This window comes from Malus sylvestris, chromosome 1 (assembly GCF_916048215.2).
Source record: "Malus sylvestris chromosome 1, drMalSylv7.2, whole genome shotgun sequence".
Lineage (NCBI taxonomy): Eukaryota > Viridiplantae > Streptophyta > Magnoliopsida > Rosales > Rosaceae > Malus > Malus sylvestris.
This window is the reverse complement of record NC_062260.1, coordinates 9,345,897-9,365,434: the sequence shown is the minus strand read 5'-3', so window position 1 is coordinate 9,365,434 and position 19,538 is coordinate 9,345,897.

Here is a 19,538-nt window from a genome sequence, read left to right as displayed (position 1 = left end):
ATCCAGAAGACGTTATTGATGCAAGGGATGTAGAAGACGTTCCCCTTGATGATGAGAGACAAGACTCAAATGGCCTGCACAGTGTTGACGATTCAGGTTCATAATGTGATGAGAAGGTCATCTACCCTGAGTTTAATGAAGAAGCCGACAGGGATGATCTAATGTTTGAAAATGGATTAAAGTTCAGAGATGCTGCACAGTTGAGAGAGGCAGTGTGGTCTCACTCCATTAAGCATGGTGCACCTTCTATTAGGCTAAAAATGAATGAGAAATGGAAGATTAGTGCAAGGTGTGAGAAAACCTGTCCATGGAGATTGTATGCTTCCAAGATGTACAATGAAGATTCAATGCAAGTGAAAACCTATGTTAGGAAACATATGTGGACAAGTTCAGACTCAACCCAAGCATGCCCATCACTACATTTATGGAGACAGTGAAAGAGGAAAGAATTGTTGAGATCCACATCAAGACAGCCTACAAAGTGAGAGCACAGTGTTTGAAAATCCTTGAGGGGATTAACTTGGATCAGTACACAAAGTTGTGGGATTACTGTGATGAGCTTAGGAGGACAAACCTGGGTAGTACAGTTCAGATGAAGGTGCTGCCCTATGATGATGCTTATGTTATATTTTAGAGGATTTATATTTGTTTGGGGGCTTGCAAAAATGGATTTATGAATGGATGTAGGCAGCTTGTAGGGTTGGATGATTGTCACTTGAAGGGAGTGTTCAAGGACCAATTACTGTCTGTAGTGGGAATGGATGCAAAACTTGGGTTATTGCATATGCTATAGTAGAGCTTGAGAACAATGACAGTTGGGTTTGGTTTCTGGAACTACTAGCTGCTGACTTGGGAATTGTGAACCAGCGTGCTTGGACTTTCATTTCTGACAAACAAAAGGGTTTAATACCAACTTTTGAGAAGGTGCTGCCTAATTGTAATCATCGTTTCTGTGTTAGGCACTTATACACCAACTACAAGGCAAATGGGTTTAAAGGGAAATGATTAAAAAATGCCTTGTGGAATGTTGCCAAGGCAACAACCATCGCTGATTTTAGGGAGAGTATGGTTGAGATGAATAGGCTGAATCAAAAAGCTTATAAATGGTTGGAGAAAAAACCAGCCTTACATTGGAGTAGGTCACACTTTGAGACACACACTTAGTGTGACATTCTCTTAAACAACCTCTGCTAGAGCTTCAATTCTTTTATCCTAAGGTCTAGGGACAAGCCTATTATTACCATGCTGGAAACTATAAGAGTTTTATTGATGAAGAGGATATGGTTGAGAAGAGATGCAATGAGGAAGGATAAAGAAGCTATATGCCCAAAAATCCAGAAAAAGTTAAAAGAGTACAAACTGAAAAGCTCACATTATAGCTACATGGTCTGGAGGAGAAAAATTTGAAGTGGATGAAGGCAGAGGCAATGTATTTGTGGTGGATTTGAATGGGTGCACTTGCTCATGTAGAAGATGGGATTTGACAGGCTTTCCTTGCATACATGGTTGGTCGGTCATCTATTATGCAAGGAGACAGCCTGAGGAATTTATTTCCTTTTGGTACAAGAAGGAGAAGTACTTTGAAGCTTACGAAAACTTGATTCAACCCGTCCAAGGCATGAAATTTTGGGAACCATCTGAAAACAAATGCATTATTCCTCTAACTTTTAAAAGGCAGCCGAGGAGACCAAAAAAGAGGAGACATAGGGAGGGTGATGAAAATGAATTCAAGTTAAGCAAGAGAGGGCAAAAAAGTGTGAAATGTAGTGTGTACAAGGCCTCAGGACACAACAAGGCCAAATGCCCTACCACTCATCCTTCTCCAGCTGCTAGAAAATGAAGAAAAAACAAGAAAAATGAGGTATAATTTTGATATTTTTTGTTCATTTTTCATTTCTTAAGTGAATTTGTTATTTGTGAAGTATACTATCTGTCAGTGCTAATGCTATATGGGTTCATTATTTAAGCCTCAACATCTATGGCATCAGAACCCTCTCAGTCATCTCAGCCATGCACTCAGGAAGCTCCACAACCTTCATCTCAGCCAACTCAAGCCTCTCAAACCACTTCAAAGTCTACTGCAAGAGATCAGAAAAGGAGGAGGAATGTTCCATGATGCTACTTTAATGCTTTAGCTTGTTTAAGGGTTCATTTTGTTATAGTTGAATATGCCATTAGTTTTTTTGGAAACAACTTTTCGATAGATCTTTAGTATTTTGGACAGAGTTCAATTAGTTGTTAAAGTTGACCCATTAGTGTCTTGGACAATGTTTTGGATAGTTTTTTGGATAGATCTTGAGTGTTTTTGGAAGAACACCTTGACCCATTAGTTGTAAAAGTTGTGGTCTTTTGATACTTTTGTGTGAATTGGAGGGTGTATATTGAACTTTGTTGTGAATTGAAAGTTGTTGACAATTCAACTTTGTTGGTAGTTTAAATGATGAATTTGCATATTTAGAATTCAAAGTTTGTTTGGAATTGAATTTGCAGATTTGGAATAGAAAGTTATGGTTTTTTTCCTATTTAATTTGATTTTTTTTTTCAAAAAATTTTGGTGGGAAAAAAGTGTAAGGTACATGGTTGTGGGAAAAACATTTTGGGCGGGAAAAAATTTTTTTGAATTTTTTTTTTCACTAAAACCCCTTCTCTAAAAAAAATTAAAAAATTAAAAAAAAACCACATAGACCCACGTGGCGCCCAGTCATTGTCCACATGGGCACCACGTCACAATTAACGGGAGTCTTAACAGTTTGACTAACGAATATATGAGACTGTCCCAAAATTTACACTTTAGGTATGACTCTGAGACGAAAAAAATTGATGTACTAAATGTTGATAACCACAAAACATGAGAGTAGTAAACAGTCTTTTACCCTAAAATTTTCATCTAATTTTTTATCTTTTTTGATCATGTGAACAACACATGACAATTGTATGGGGGCAAAAAGAATGAAAACTTGGATGGATGAAAATGCCCAGAGACCAGGTATCATATACACCCTCAAAATAAAGAGCCTTGAATACTAGAAGAAAACACCTATACCTAACAAGATTAAGTGAATACCCAATTTCTAGTCATTTTAGTTCTATCTCCATACATAGCCAAAGAATGGAAAAGATTCTTCAAGAGTCTCAAGTCCTAGAAGTACATGATAAATACCGTTAAAGCCCAGTACTACAAAGGAAAATAAGTGAAGTACTCCAGACACAAAGTATGGAAAGGTGTCTAGAACTTCCCCACCCGAACCTAACCCCCCCCCACCTAGAGTAGCTAGGTGAGGAAGTAAAATTGATCCTTGTTCATAGGCTTCTCTTGTACGAAAATCTAAAGCTAAGGAGGTAAATTGGCTATTTATAAAATTTTAGGGGGGATAATCGGCTAAAGTTAAAGTCCAAGGAAAATTGGCTAATTATAAAAGTTCGGGGGGTAATTGACTAACGTTAAAGCCAGGGGAAAAATGGCATCTCTATACAAGTTCAGGGGGCAAATAGACAGATACCTCTAGATGGGTTTATAGGGGCACCTACTTACCCATCTTTCTTTCTCACCCTTGTCGATCCTCCTCCTCGACTTCTACCTCTGGTCAGGGCAGCAATTAGGTCGAAGTGTTTTTTTTTTTTTGGTGGGAGGGGGTGGGGTGGTTTGGTGTAGTCAAGTAAACGGCGTTTCCCCATCTTTTTTCTTCTGCGTGCCTGTCTTTTCCATTCCCCTATTCCTATTACTGCAAATTCATTTTTCTTCTATGAAATTCCATGGGATATCAGCCGTTAACTGGTGACATGGCGCCTACGTAGACATTGAACCAGTACAGAAAACTTTTTTTTTTCAAACAACTTTTTATGAATAAAATGTAAGTATTTGGGTGCCATATGTCAATATGAGTCCCACGTGAATATTAAAAATTAAAAATTTAAATTAGTAATAAATTAATTTAAATTAATTTAAAAAAAAAAATAAATGGTTGTCTCTTACCTCACCCCACCCCTGACCCTCCCTCCCTTCTCTCCTATGCACCCACCTAACCATCATCTCCTCTTTGACTCCCCGCACCCGTTCAGGGGTAACGGACACCGCCGCCGCCGGTGACAATATTAGAATCGTTCAAGAAGGGGAAAAGTTCATTGCGGAGGAGAGGATTTAGGAGGCCAAGTATGGACTGCGACAAGTTCATAAACCTCTTGCACAACTTGGATCCGATCAAGGTCGAGCTCAATCGGCTCGAGAATGAAGTCAGAGATGTGAATGCGGCTCGATCCCCTGCTTTTCTCGAGATTTGCAATCGGTTTTCTCAAGATTTACCGTTAAATCTGGTAGGTGGGGCACACTTCTTCGATCTCACCGGGCCATCGAAGAGGATGAGGGTTAGGTGGTGGAGTCGAAGAAGGAGAGAAGGGAGGAAGGGTCTAGGGCTTTGAAGAAAAAGAAAAAAAAAATATTTTAATTTTTTTAAGTTTAATTTTTTTATATAAATTTTTAATATTCATGTAGCCCCTAGTCATTGTCCACGTGGGCACCACGTCACCAGTTAACGGCTGATTTAATAGTAATCTTAACAGATGTATGAAAATGCCCCACAATTATGACTTTAGGTACCACTCTGGGATGAAAAAAACTTCATGTATCAAATATTGAAAATAAAAAAAACTTCAGGGTAGTAAACTGAGATTAACCTCAATCTTTGTGTTTTGTCCCTTCTTAATGACCTCAACAACCGGAAGTCTGGAGCCTTTGCTTCTTCTTATTTCTATGGCAACCACCAAAGCCATGCCAACAGATCCAACGATTCTTTCGTGTATATAGAAGTTGAAGTCCTGAAAAATTCCGATAGCCTTCAGCCCAACTGTAACATCCCACATTACCTAGGGGAGTGAATCATGTAAGCCCTATATGTATATTCTCATATCTACTTAGCACGAGGCCTTTTGGGAGCTCACTGGCTTCGGGTTCCATCAGAATACCAAAGTTACGCAAGTTCGTGCGAGAGTAATCCCATGATGGTGACCCACTGGGAAGTTCTCATGTGAGTTCCCAGAAACAAAACCGTGAGGGCATGGTCGGGGCCCAAAGTGAACAATATCGTGCTACGGTGGAGTCGAGCCCGGGATGTGGTGGGTGGCCGAGCCGGGATATGACAATTTGGTATCAAAGCCAATCCCTGGGCGGAAGTGTGCCGACGAGGATGTCTGGCCCCTAAGGGGGGTGGGTTGTAACATCCTACATCGCCTAGGGGAGTGAATCCTGTAAGCCTTATATTCCCATCTCTACCTAGCACGAGGCCTTTTAGGAGCTCACTGGTTTTGGGTTCCATCGGAACTCCAAAGTTAAACAAGTTCGCTCAAGAGCAATCCCATGATGGGTGATCCATTGGGAAGTTCTCGTATGAGTTCCAATAAACAAAACCGTGAGGGCGTGGTCGGGGCCCAAAGTGGACAATATCGTGGTACGACGGAGTCAAGCCCGGGATGTGGTGGGGGCCTGGGCCGGGATGTGACAATTTGGTATCAGAGCTAATCCCTAGCCAGAAGTGTGCCGATGAGGACGTCGGGCCCCTAAGGGGGTGGATTGTAACATCCCACATTGCCTAGGGGAGTGAATCATGTAAGCCTAATATGTATATTCTCATCTCTACCTAGCACGAGGCCTTTTGGGAGCTCACTTGCTTTGGGTTCCATCAGAACTCCGAAGTTAAGCAAGTTCGCGCGAGAGCAATCCCATGATGGGTGACCCACTAGGAAGTTCTCATGTGAGTTCCCATAAACAAAACCGTGAGGGCGTGGTCGGGGCCCAAAGCAGACAATATCGTGTTACAGCGAAGTCGAGCTCGATATGTGGTGGGGGCCCTGGCCGGGATGTGACACCAACCACCATAGATCCAAGGTCTATCACATCCGAAATTTCATCATGTGTTGTAGCTCCAAAGGCATCTCCTCTTTTCTTCTCTCTTTGTTTTTTTTTTTTCTTTTTATAGCATTATTATGTGTCTAATTAGAAGAGAATTTGGATAAAAAATAAAAAATTCAGTCAAAACCAAAAACCAGCCAAACCAAATCGGAATTGGCATGGACTGAACCATATGGTTTTGAACATAATTTAAGCTGAACCAACCTGAACCAAACCGGTGATACTTTCTAGTTTCAATTTCAATTTGAAGGTAAGACCAGATCGAACCGAACCAGACCATGGCCACCTCTAGAAGAAAGGGGGAATGGTGAGCACAAAGAAATACAAAGAGAGATCAGTGGATGGGATCGGTCCCTATTAATCTATTTAATTTTTAATTTTTAAATTCATTAGGGCTAAAGGTGGAAAAATAGAATTTATAGTTTTAAAACATTAATTATGTAGTCAAATGTGTTACTCGGATACATTTGCCAAGTGATGAGAGGAGAAAGTAGAAACGAAAAGATGAGTGGAGAAAGTAGAAAAGAAAAGTAAATTGGGAAGATAGCTAACATTCTTTAAACTTTATAAATCCCATTTGATTTATTTATTGTTGTTTGTCAATGATGAGAATAAGACATGCGAGATCAAATCATCCGTACTTATTTTGTATTTGGTCTTTTTATGGCCTCTATCATTGATTAACATGTGTCTTTTTGGATTTCATACATATGGGTTTCATTATATGTATGACATATTATATGTTTATCTTTAGTTTTTCAAGAGTTGAGAAAAGTGTTTCAAGAGTTGAAAAAATTATGTATGCAAAACGGTTTTGGATGCATGAATGAAGTTTGAGTTTGTGAACAAAATTTTGGGGCTTAGTTTGCCTGGAGGGGTTTGGCCTTTTAGGTTAGGTTTGGGGTGTTGTTTTTGTTGACACACACACTTTTATGCTTGGAAGCTTTAGACCTTGTCACCTTTATTTTTGGCTTGAAAATTCAGAAAGAAAGTTGAAATATTTAAATTATTTTCATGGTTATGTTCTTGGTGTTCATGTCTTTTTTTCTTGTTGTTCTTATAATTTTTGTTTTTTGGATGTTTGATCTTTGTTTAAGTTGTTTCTCGCAAAGACGGTTTGAAAATCTGTTGTTTAAAAAAAAAAAAAGGTTGTTTAACTTGGTCTTAAAGTATCTCCAATGTTTGCTCCATCTTGTGACCAAACTAGGAAACCTTACCCAATTAGGACAAAAGAACAATAGATGATGAGGACATTTGCTTTTGAATTAGAAAATGAATGATTTAGCTTTCTCCCTCTCCCTTTTTATTTTTTATTTTTTTATTTTAAACTCCTCTCCCTTTTTCTTAGTGCCGGCTTAACCCTTGAAGAGCCCCATGTGGGATCTTTTGCATTTTTTTTTTAAATTGACTAAACTTTTAGTATTTGCGGTTTGACCCTTCACTTTTTAATATTTTCATTTTAGCCCCACCTCATTGTAGGATAAAATATTTGATATTTTTTTATTTTTCTTTGTAGTTTAAACTCATCTTTCAATTACACCCATATGTACTAAATCCAATTGTTTATTTTGCATTCTATTTCAATTATTTAATGTGATTAAATAGTTAGTAGATGGTTAATTTTGTACTTGTGTCTTAAACGATAATTGAGCTATGAGATTGGCCTCTAATTCAAGGAGTTTGAACCTTGAAAATGTGTTTTAATTTTTATTTCAATTTCGACCATAACACGACATTAAAAAAAGGGTTAATCTCAGTTTACTACCCTGAAATTTCTTGGTATTCAACATTTCATACATCAAGTTTTTTTCATCCCAATCTGGTACCTAAAGTTAAAATTTTAGGACGCTTTCATACATCCATTAAGTTTTCCGTCAGAACCTCCATTAACTGATGACATGGCGCCTACATGGACAATGACTTGGTGCCACGTGTCACTTTGGACCCACTTAATATTAAAAAAAAAATTTAAAAATTAAAAGTTAAAAAATTAATTTTTTTTTCCTTCCTCTTCCTTTTTTACTCTATCTCTCTCCCTCTTCTGCGAGAAAACCCAGCAACCACCAACCTTTACCCACAACCCAACCCCGTGAGCCGCCAGAAATGGGTCCCAATCGGAGACTGAAAGAGAAAAATGAGAGCCATCCCCTCCTCTCTCTCCTTCATCTTCTTAGCAATAAGCTTCAAAGTCTCATCCTTCTCCCTTTTTAGGGCTTCCTCCCTCATCACATCAACATAAGTCCTCACCGACGGGTCTGGAGTCTTCTCCCCGAACGCACATGGGTCGTGCCACTCAAGCAATATGATATGGTTCAACCTCCATTATCGATAATCATCCTCTCGATCGATAATCTTCTATGGCTTCTTGAACCCCAAATCCTCATCGGCGTCGTCGCCTCTCGACCTCTCGTTCAGCACCAACTTAGGGACGTGTACGACACCGTCATCCTCCGAGCAATTTCATTGTCCATGGCATCCGCGTTGTCATCGTCTTTGTTCACAGGGATCGACAAGACGTATGCGCCCTTGTCGGTGCTGCCGTAGAGGTCTGTGTTGAAGGTGACGGAGGTGAGGGAGGCCAATTGCTTTGCCATCCTCTTCCTTTCTTCCTGCGTCTTCTTTATCTTGTCGTCGGACGCCATGACTAGGGTTTTGGTATTGAGAATTTGGTATTAGGATTTGAGCTGGGATTCATATTTTAATTCAGGAATTCAAGGTTTTTAGGTACTCAACTTACTGACTTTGAATCTTACTCGAGAGATTTCCCCAGGCCCTTCTCGCTGCTCCTCGAAGCCGTGATCTCCCACGGAAGCAGGTGAGACAGAAGTGCCAACGCGGGAGATGGGTTGTTGGGAACTGGGTGGGGATGCTCAGCATTGTGGTCGGCGACGGGATCAGGATCAGCGATGGCTTTCATTTTTCTCTCTCGGTCTCCAATTGGGACCTATTTCCGGCTGCTCATGGGGTTGGGTTGTGGGTTTGTGGGATATGCCTTTTATATTGACTAGGGTTTCTCTCCATCCACCTTACTATAGGAAAGAGAGATTTATCAAATCATAATTCATTCAATCAGTGTGCAACTATAACCACCATGAGGTGATCCAGTGGTTGAGGACGAATTTCAGACTCGTATTCCACACAACACGTCCTAGATTTCATTTTTGGGCTACTGAATCACACCATGGTGGTCAAAGGGAAGCTGAAATGTCTTTGTGAGTATTCTCAGCCCTCGAATAGGTGGAGTGTCGTGACAAAGCCACCAGTTAGTCTCCTTTTTAAGAAAAAAAAATGTCCCACTATGACATAAATTATCTAAAGCCATATTAAATAGGGTTTCACAAAATTAGTGTATGATTCTTACTAACAACACTTAATGCATAAACTATATGGCGATGATTCACTTTCATTGTGTGACTTAACTTAAATTCAAGTATTTTAACAGCTAGACTGTGCAATACATTACTAAAGTTCTTATATTGGAGTGGAACCGACAATGTTTGTCTAAAATAAAGTAATTCAAGTGTTTTCCACTACACTATGAAATTTAACTAAAATGGTGCAAATTTAATATTTAGATGATAGCAATGATGGATTGGAATGGATGGACAAGGATTGTCTGCCTTCCCACTTCCGGTGCCCTCCCGTGCCCTCCTGTTTTGTGTGGTCACAGTTAAGCCACGTCAACATTTTATATTATTTTTTTATAAAGATAATAAGACAAAAATGAATAGTAATATAAAATGTTGACGTGGCTTAACCGTGACCACACAAACAGAAGGGCATGGGAGGGCACCGGAAGTGGGAGGGCAGACAATCCTTGTCCGGAATGGACATTAAACTATTTAGGTTTGAATTATTCACATATTGTTGCCATTGTTTCAGAGCAAAAATACAAGAAAGAAGAGCCTCATGTGCTGCTAATTAATATTTACATTAATGGAGAGAATAAATTGATATTGAATTTTCTGTTTACAAGATTGAACTTTGTTAATGCACAAAATCGATGAGTTTTTTTTTTTTTTTTAATTTGGCCGCAAAGTCCGTCCCACTCCAACATTGCTATCATGGGAAGAGACTTTGAGGAGAATTTATTGATAAATAAGAAAAATACAATATGTCAGGGGGAACATGAGGCCAAACCCAAACCATTAAAGAAATCATAACAACAATTCGAAACCTCTTTTAGCAAAACCTATAACAAGGAAGCTTAGAAAGGTTGTGAGAATAATGTCAAGTTTGTGACCTTCGCACAGTTACTCCAGTCACCTTGTGATGATAATATGTAAAGAGATAAATATAAAAGCAAACACAAGATGTACGTGATTCATCCTAAGTTTGGCTACGTCCACGGGGTAGAGGAGTTCTTATTAATAGTGAAGAGATTACACAATACATAGGTTCAAACATAATCATCATTAGTGGGTTCTAAAGACAAGTTTAAGTACAATAATGACATTAGAGATTAATTGTAAGAGAATGGTCTTATTTTATAGTTGAGAAGAGTATCTCGCTTCCGTTTGTAGTCGATGTGGGACTCTAGGAGTTTTATTTTAAAGTTGACATGTGTCGTGTTGTGATTGGCCTCCTGGTTGAAAAAAAAAACTATCATGCTTCGACAAGGGTGCCTTAGCACGACTCCTTCTGTTGGTCCCGAAAGGTATTAAGTTGACCGGTGCTTGGTAGTTTCGGAACTGATGAAGTATGGTACAAACAAACCTAATCTCTCATTTACAGTTGAAGAAAGATATTACAAAAATAAGGGTACCTATTCCTTATCGTGTTTGCATGCATTGATGCTTTAGAAAATTGATCATCTGTAAATAAAAGATGAATATAAGGTATAATTGCCAAATACATGAGAATTCAGGCTTTCTGTCAATTGTGAAAACATGTTCTGGGATTTTCCTTAGGTAAGTTTTCCATCCTTCATTTTGCTACTCTATTGATTAAAATCCTATTCCTTTTCAATTTTTGATCAAGGTCCTTGGGTATTAATAACATCATTAATTATTTCAATAATAAAATATTTTTATTTCTAAATATATTCATTTAATGTTAAAAATGTTACAATTAGTATATTTATATTTATGACTAAATTTTTATCATATATTTTTAGTTTTAGTTTGTATCCATTTTTAATTTGCAATTCTTTTTTAACTTGTACCAATTTTCTTTTCAGTTTTAATTTGTACCCATATATATATATATATATATTTTTGTGCCCATATTTTTTAAAGTTTATTTTTGACACACCCCGACCGAGATCGAGGCGTGCTGGCCGTCACGTGATGGTGACGTAGCCATGTGCACAGTGCGGAAGTGATAAGGATTAGAAATTTACGAATAAATAAAAACTGAAAGCTACTAATGTGCACTAATAAGCAAAAAGTGCTAGGAGCGAGATACAAGAGTAAATACTCCTAATCAGAGCATAGAAAGTCTAGGTGCAGTCCAGTAGGACAAGTACTAGTTATACAGTACCAGAAGATATTCTATGAATATTTTATTCTGTCAGAACCGCCAAGATCCTCAAAGCCACCAAGCAAGTCTACCTAAAACCTGGAGGGGCGCAAAACAGAAAACGTGAGTGGGCAAAACAAAGCTTTTCAAAATCATTTCATTTATCAAGTGCTCTAACCCCTCGCTGTAAAACATGTATAATTTTTCCCAGAAATAGAATATATATATCAATTCAAATCATGCTTCACATATTCATAATCATGAGTATGCCATGCCAAGATAATAACAGAATAAGTAACTCAGGTGAAAATAAATTCATGGAGAATAACACATTAGCCTGAATGTCATAGCCCGTTCCGAATATTTAATTTTCGATGATATGAAATGACAGTTATACCCTTGGACGTGAGTATTGTGGTGTGTGTTATGCATATTAAGGGGGTTCAAACTTGCATTATTCCTCTATTATTGGACCTAATGAGAACTAAGTGTTTCTCTTAGTTTAGATTGGTGACTTTTGGACCACACACACACCCACCTTTTCTCTTTCTCCTTCCCGTGCTCTCTCTCTCTCTCTCAGACTCTCACTCTCTCTCTCCCTTCTTCGTACGGACCAACCCAGAAACCCTCTCATACCTTGTAGATCGAAGGTTTTAAGATCATCATTGTGTTCGTGAGGACCATACGAGTTCAAAGATACCATTTTCAGGTAAGGGAACCTTCGATTTCACGTGGAAACCCTAGCTCCGATTTTGCCACATTTAATGCATACGTGAAATCTTGTGTTTCTGGGAATTTGAAGTTTATAGGAAGCTTAAGGAGGTCCTCACGAGTCTCGGGGTACTTCGTTGGAAGGAATTGGATGTCAAAGGGCTGAGATTGACGTATATCTAGGTAAGCCGATCTATCGAGCTTTCTCGAGGAAAACCTAGTAGATTTTAAGCCTTGAAACTTGTATAACGTGATTCTACATGCTATTAGCTACATTTTGGTACCAATTTTGTGGAAAATGGTGAAGAAACGAAGGAGATTAGTGGTTTTAAAGTTTTACCCATAAACCGGTGAAGTCGCCAGCGACCGGCGACTTGCCAGAGAAGAAAGGAGTATCTTCCATCAAGGTTGACAGAATATGCTAACGTCGTCAGTCGTCTTTAACAGTTACTGTTGGGTTATAATAGAATATTCCCTAGAATATTCCTGACGACGTTGACTGATGCCGTCAGTATACTTGTCACGTGGCCGCACATGGGGGCGCATAGGGTCTTGCCCTTGCCGACATGTAGCGGCGCGTGAGGGGTCCAAAAATTATTCTAAATATTTGGGAATGATCCTGAGGTTGTGTAGGTCACTGTTGTATATTCAAATACCAAAATTGAGCATTGTATGAGAAGTTATTAGTTAGTTTTGTGTATGTGCTCTAAAATAACGTTTTTATAGTTAATTCACATATAGGTGAGACTTATCCCGAGGACGAGCGCATTCAAAGGCGACTCGGGGGCTACGATCCTTCGACATACTAGTGAGTGGGTTTTTGGTTTTCAGTATATATTTATATACTTGATATTTTCCCAGAAATATGTGTTTAAATGAAAGTATGCCTTGAATGCCATGCATATAAATGATATTTTCATATATGAATTAGTATATGATGCTTTATATATATATATATAAATGTGGTGTTGTGGATGCTCAGGTAAGCTCAAGTGAGTTATATTTGGTTATGTGAATTGTCAATGATGCAATATGTGATTGAATAATGTTGAGCTCATAAAATTGCACCTAGGGTGATTGTGATTTAGCCAGAGATCTGGCACAGGCCTATTTAGTATGTCACCTCCTGCACCATATGCTCATATTGGATCCAATTTAGGTGCACAGCCTTGTCGTACATACCTTATTTATGGTTCCAACTCGTAGGTGAATAGTGATTTATTGCCTAGCTATTATGTTAGAGTAGTATTGAGTATGATTATATTACACCCATTATTGTCTTACAGACCTTTTCATTTGGTTCCGACTCTTGTGCAGTATGTTGCCCTATAGGTCATTGTAGTGACTCCGGCTAGATTGACTTTTGAGCTATGATAGCCGTACAGATTATCACAGGGGTTCCGGCTAACATGTTATATTTCTATGAAATTATTCTTACCTAAATTGTTTACTTTGTTATATTTTGGCATGACATACTTATGAAAATGATTATGTGAAGCATGGTTTGAATTGATATAATTACATATATATATATATATGTATATGCATATATCTTGATTCTGGGAAAAATTATACATGTTTTACAGCGAGGGGTTAGATATGTTGATAAATGAAATGGTTTTGTAAAACATTTATTTTTGCCCACTCACGTTTTCTATTTTGCGCCCCTCTAGGTTTTAGATAAGCTTGTTGTTGCTGGGTTCGACGACTTCGACGGTTCTTACATATCTAAATAATAGTAGGACATTCCTGGTACTGTATAATTAGTATTTGTCCTACTGGACTGCACCTAGAATTATTATGCTCTGATTAGGAGTATTTACTTTTGTAACTAACTCCTATCACTTCCTGCTTTCTAGTGCACTCTAGTAGTTTCGGTTTTTAAATATTCGTATATTTCTTATCATAATTGCTTCCGCACTATGCACATGGATACGTCACCCTCACGTGACAGCCAACATGCCTTGATCTCGGTCGGGGTGTGTCACGGAACCCGTACAGAAATCTATACAGCTAAATTCATAGCTCATTAGTCAATCTAGCCAGAGTCACTACAAATGACCTATACGGAGCTACACTGCACACAAGTCGGAACCACTAAAAGGTATGTACGACAAGACTGGGTGTAATATAGTTATGCTCAATACTACGCTCTCATGATAACTGTGTGACAAATCGTTCGTCACCTACGAGTCGGAACCACCTATAATGGTTTGTACGACAAGACTGTCCTAAATTGGATCCGGTGTGAGCATATGGTGCGGGAGGTGACATTATAAACAGGTCTGTGCCATATCTCTGGCTAAATCACTAACACCGGGGTGCGAGTTTATGAGCTCAATGTTTCTCAATTAATCACAACCGTTATTCACATTCGCAATTCATAAACTCACCTGGGCTTACCTAAGCATCCACAACAACACAATTATATATAATGCATCATATACTAATTCATATACTGAACATAAATTTATATGCATGGCATTTCAAGGCATACTTTCATTTAAACGCATTTTCTGGGAAAATATCAAGTATATATGTATATATTAAAAACCAAAAGCCCACTCACTGGCATGTTGAAGGGTCGTAGGCCCCGAGTCGCCCTTGACTGCGCTCGTCCTCGGGATAAGTCTCCCCTATATGCGAAACAACTATAAAAACGTTAATTTAAAGCACATAACCAATACCAGCTAATAACTTCTCATACAATGCTCAAATGGGGTGTTTGATTATACCAACGTGATCTACACAACCTCACGAACATCCCATATTTTTCAAAAAAATTTCCGACCCCTCACGCGTCGGCCAAGGCACAGCAAAACGCGTCGCCCACGCGGGGGCACATGCCTGGCACACTAACGGCAGTAGTTAATGTTGTCAGGAATATTCCGTTAAAATCTAGGATATTTCGTCTAAAAACTAACGGTGTTACCTTACGCCGTTAGCATATTCTGTCAAAACTAACGAAATATGCTTCTTCTTCCCCGACGAGTCATCGGACACCTGCAACTGTTTGCCGATTTCTAGAAAAGTTTCTAACCCTAATTTCTCTTTCATTTTAACACCAAACTTCATGAAACTTGAACCATTTTTAAGATTTCACCAAGACGAACAAAACCATACTTGAGTCGAGCCTTGAAACCACTAGAAACCCGCTGGAAAAAGCTTCGATATTCCGGCAAATCTTAAAACCAGTCGTTCTCGATGATTTGACGTCCAATTTCTTCCAACGAACCACTCCAAGCTTCGTGAGAACCTCCTAAAGCTTCATGTGAGCTTAAAATCCTAAAAAACACACGATTTTACGATTGCATGAATAGTGACAAAAATCAGGTTAGGGTTTTCACAAGATTTCGAAGAAGTTCTTACCTAAAAATGGTACCATTCAACTCGTATGAACCTTAGGAACACAATGGTGCCCTTTGAAACCTCGATATGTGTGTGTATGGTTGGTTTTGAAGTTTGTCCGTACGTTTTGTGCGGATTTTTTGAAAAATCCGAAAGGGAGGAGAAAGAGAAGGCACGGGAGAGATGGAGAGTTTGTGTGTGTGTGTGTGGTCCACGTGGGTCACCAACCAAAACCAAAGAAAACACTTTGAGTCCTAAGTGTTCCAAAACTTAGGAAAAATTTAGAATTTGTCCAAATAAATTTAAACTTAAACCACACCACCACATAACTCAATTATATCTCAACGTCCAAAGGTAATTTAGTAACTTCCACACCATCGATAATTTATTTCGGGACGGGCTGTGACCATCTACCTTCCTTATAAAAATTTTGTCCTCGAAATTTATACCATCTTTACAATCCTCTAATAATCATAAAATAAGCGTGGATACATCTCTTTCATCCGATCCTCTGTCTCCCAAGTAGCCTCTTCTACTGAGTGATTTCTACACAAAACTTTCACCAAATGCACTGTCTTATTCCTCAGAACCTTGTCTTTCCAATCCAAAATAGTCACTGGTTCCTCATCATAAGTCAAATCTGGATTAATTTCCAAAGGTTGAAAAGGTATCACATGAGAAGGATCTGAGACATAATGTCGAAGCATCGAAACATGAAACACATCATGCACTTTGGACAACTCTAGAGGCAACTCAAGTCTATAAGCAACTTCACCAACTCTTTCAGTGATCAAATATGGCCCGATGTACCTAGGACTTAACTTGCCTTTCTTTCCAAACCGCACAACACTTCTCCATGGTGATAGCTTCAAAAACACCCAATCACCTACTTTATACACCTGGTCAATGGCATGCTTGTCTGCTATGCTCTTTTGTCGATCCTGGGCCGCTTTCAGGTTAGACTTAATTACCTGAATATTCTGAGTAGTCTCCTCCACTATCTCAGGACCCACTAAAACTCTTTCACCAACCTTTGACCAGCATAATGGCGTTCGACAAGACTTGCCATATAGTGCCTCAAAAGGTGCCATACCAATACTCGAATGGTAACTGTTGTTGTAGGCAAACTCCATCAAATCCAAACAATCATGCCAACCATCACCAAACTGCAGCATTGAAGATCTCAGCATATCCTCTAATGTCTGAATGGTCCTCTAAGATTGTTCGTCTATCTAAAGGTGATATGCCGTACTATAAAGTAATCTCGTACCAAGAGCTTCCTAGAATGCTATTCAGAACTTAGAAGTAAATCTAGGATCTTGGTCTGAGATAATATCAACTGGAACACCATGGTACTTCATAATCTTCGATATGAATAACTTAGCTAATCGGCTTAATGGATATTTTTCCCTCACTGGAATAAAGTGTGCTGACTTAGTAAGCCGATTAACTATCACCCAAATGCCGTCATAACCATTTTGTGTACAAGGAAGCTTGTACACAAAATCCATTGTAATATTTTCCCATTTCCACTAAGGAATGGGAAGTGGCTGCATCAACCCAAACAGCTTCTTCCTTTCAGCTTTAACCTGTTAGCAAATGGCACACTTACTCACATACTAGGCAATTTCCCTTTTCATACCCGGCCAATAATAAAATGGTCGAATGGTATGATACATCTTGGTACCTCCTGTATGCATTGCATATGCCGAAATATGCGCTTCATCAAGGATTTCTTTCTTTAGCTCTGCATTATTCGGCACATACATTCTGCTCTCCTGCATAAGCATGCCATCAGTTTCTTGAATTCTGAAATCTTTCTTCTTCCCCTGATTCCTTGCTTGAATTATTTCCTCGGTCTTTTCATCATTCATCTGGGCCTCGAGCACACGATTAATTAAGATTGTCTTAACTTGAAAATTAGCAAGCAAGGCTTCCTCTCTATCTTCCACTCCTAACTCCACTCCAGTGGACTTCAAATCCACAAGAAGAGGAACATGACAATCATAGATGGCATTAAGTCTAGCTGGAGTCTTCCTACTAAGTGCATCCGCCACTGCATTTACACGACCAGGGTGATACTCAATCGTGTAATCATAATCACTAAGTAACTCAATCCACCTCCGTTGCCGAAGATTAAGATCTCTATGAGTGAAAAGATACTGAAGACTCTTATAATTTGTGAAGATCTTACATTTCTCACCATAAAGATAATGTCTCCAAATCTTCAAAGAAAAGATGATAGCCGCTAACTCCAAATCATGAGTAGGGTAATTCTTCTCATGAGGTTTTAACTATCTCAAAGCATAAGCAATTACTCTACCATGTTGCATCAATACACAACCCAGACCATTCAAAGAAGCATCACCGTAGACCTCAAAATTACCACTATCATCAGGGAGTGCTAAAACAAGTGCATGAGTGAGATAATACTTCAACTACTGAAAACTTTGCTTACAATTATCATCCCACTCAAACTTAACATCCTTCTTGGTCAACCTCGTCAATGGTAAAGCAATCATTGAAAAATCCTTAATAAATCGTCTATAATAGCCTGCAAGGCCAAGAAAACTCCGTACCTCAGTAACGGTTCGAGGTTGTTCCCAATTCTCCACAGCTGCCACTTTTTGAAAATCCACTTGAATACCTTGAGCCGATATAAAATGTCGCAAAAACGCCACTTGATCTAACCAGAATTGGCATTTGCTAAACTTAGCATATAACTGGTGTTCCCTCAAACTTTTCAACACCAATTTATGATGTCTAGCACGGTCTGATCTAGTCTTAGAGTATACTAGAATATCGTCAATGAAGACAATAATAAAGTTGTCCAAATATGGCTGGAATACTCGATTCATTAAATCCATAAAATCTACTGGTGCATTAGTTAACCCAAATGGCATCACAAGAAACTCATAATGACCGTATCGAGTCCTGAAAGTTGTTTTAGGGACATCTTCACTTCTAATCTTCAACTGGTAGTAACCAAACCTCAAGTCAATCTTAGAGAACACACAGGCACCTCGGAGTTGATCAAACAAATCATCTATATGAGGCAATGGATAACGGTTCTTAATTGTTACCCAATTCAATTGCCTATAATCAATGCATAGCCTCAAGGTTCCGTCTTTCTTCCTCACAAATAAAATTGGAGCTCCCCAAGGTGAAGTACTAGGTTGAATAAATCCTTTATCCACCAATTCCTGCAACTGAACTTTTAATTCCCTCAAATCAGCATGAGCCATTCTATAAGGAGTCAAAGATATAAGATCCGTACCGGGAAGCAGATTAATAACGAACTCTACATCTCTTTCTAGCAGCAATCGGGGTAAGTCGTCAAGGAACACATCCGGAAAATGCATGACCATACGCACATCATCCACACTACTAGGAGCATTATCATTCAACACCACATGAGCCAAATATGCCTGACAACCTTTTGACAACAATCTTTTGGCTTTCATGGCAGAAATAACATCATGCCTCACCCCGCTAGGCTCTCTTACAAATGTAACTTCAGGTAATCCAGGACGATGAAAGGTGACTACCTTTCCATAACAATCTATTTTGGCACGATTATAATGTAACCAATCAGTGCCCAAAATCACATCAAAATCAACAATGTCTAACAGAATAAGATTAGTTGGCATAACAACATCCTCCACCATCACTGGACATCCTGGATATACCCGATCCACATAACATCTCACCCTTCTAGGCATAGAAAACTCTAAATCATATCCTAGAGGTGTAGGATAAGGTTGCATCATTTGAGCAAATGTATAAGAAACAACAGAATGCGTAGCACCACAATCAATCAATACTCTAGCAAAATGACCAAGAATATTTAACGTACCTATAATTAAATCAGGATTGTTATGAGCATCTTGTAGTGTTATGTTATGGATACGTCCCTAATTCTACTGTCGTCCACCACAACCTCTGCTAAGATGAATACCTCGTCCTTGTCTTGGCTGACCAGACTACCTCAAAGATCCTGCACTACTAGCAGCAATCTCTACTTGTTGGGGTTATCCCCCTTGGTACCACTGGGATCCACCTGCTGAGTATGGTTGATATGGCATAGAACTTCCCTGATACTGAGGGTAACCACTCT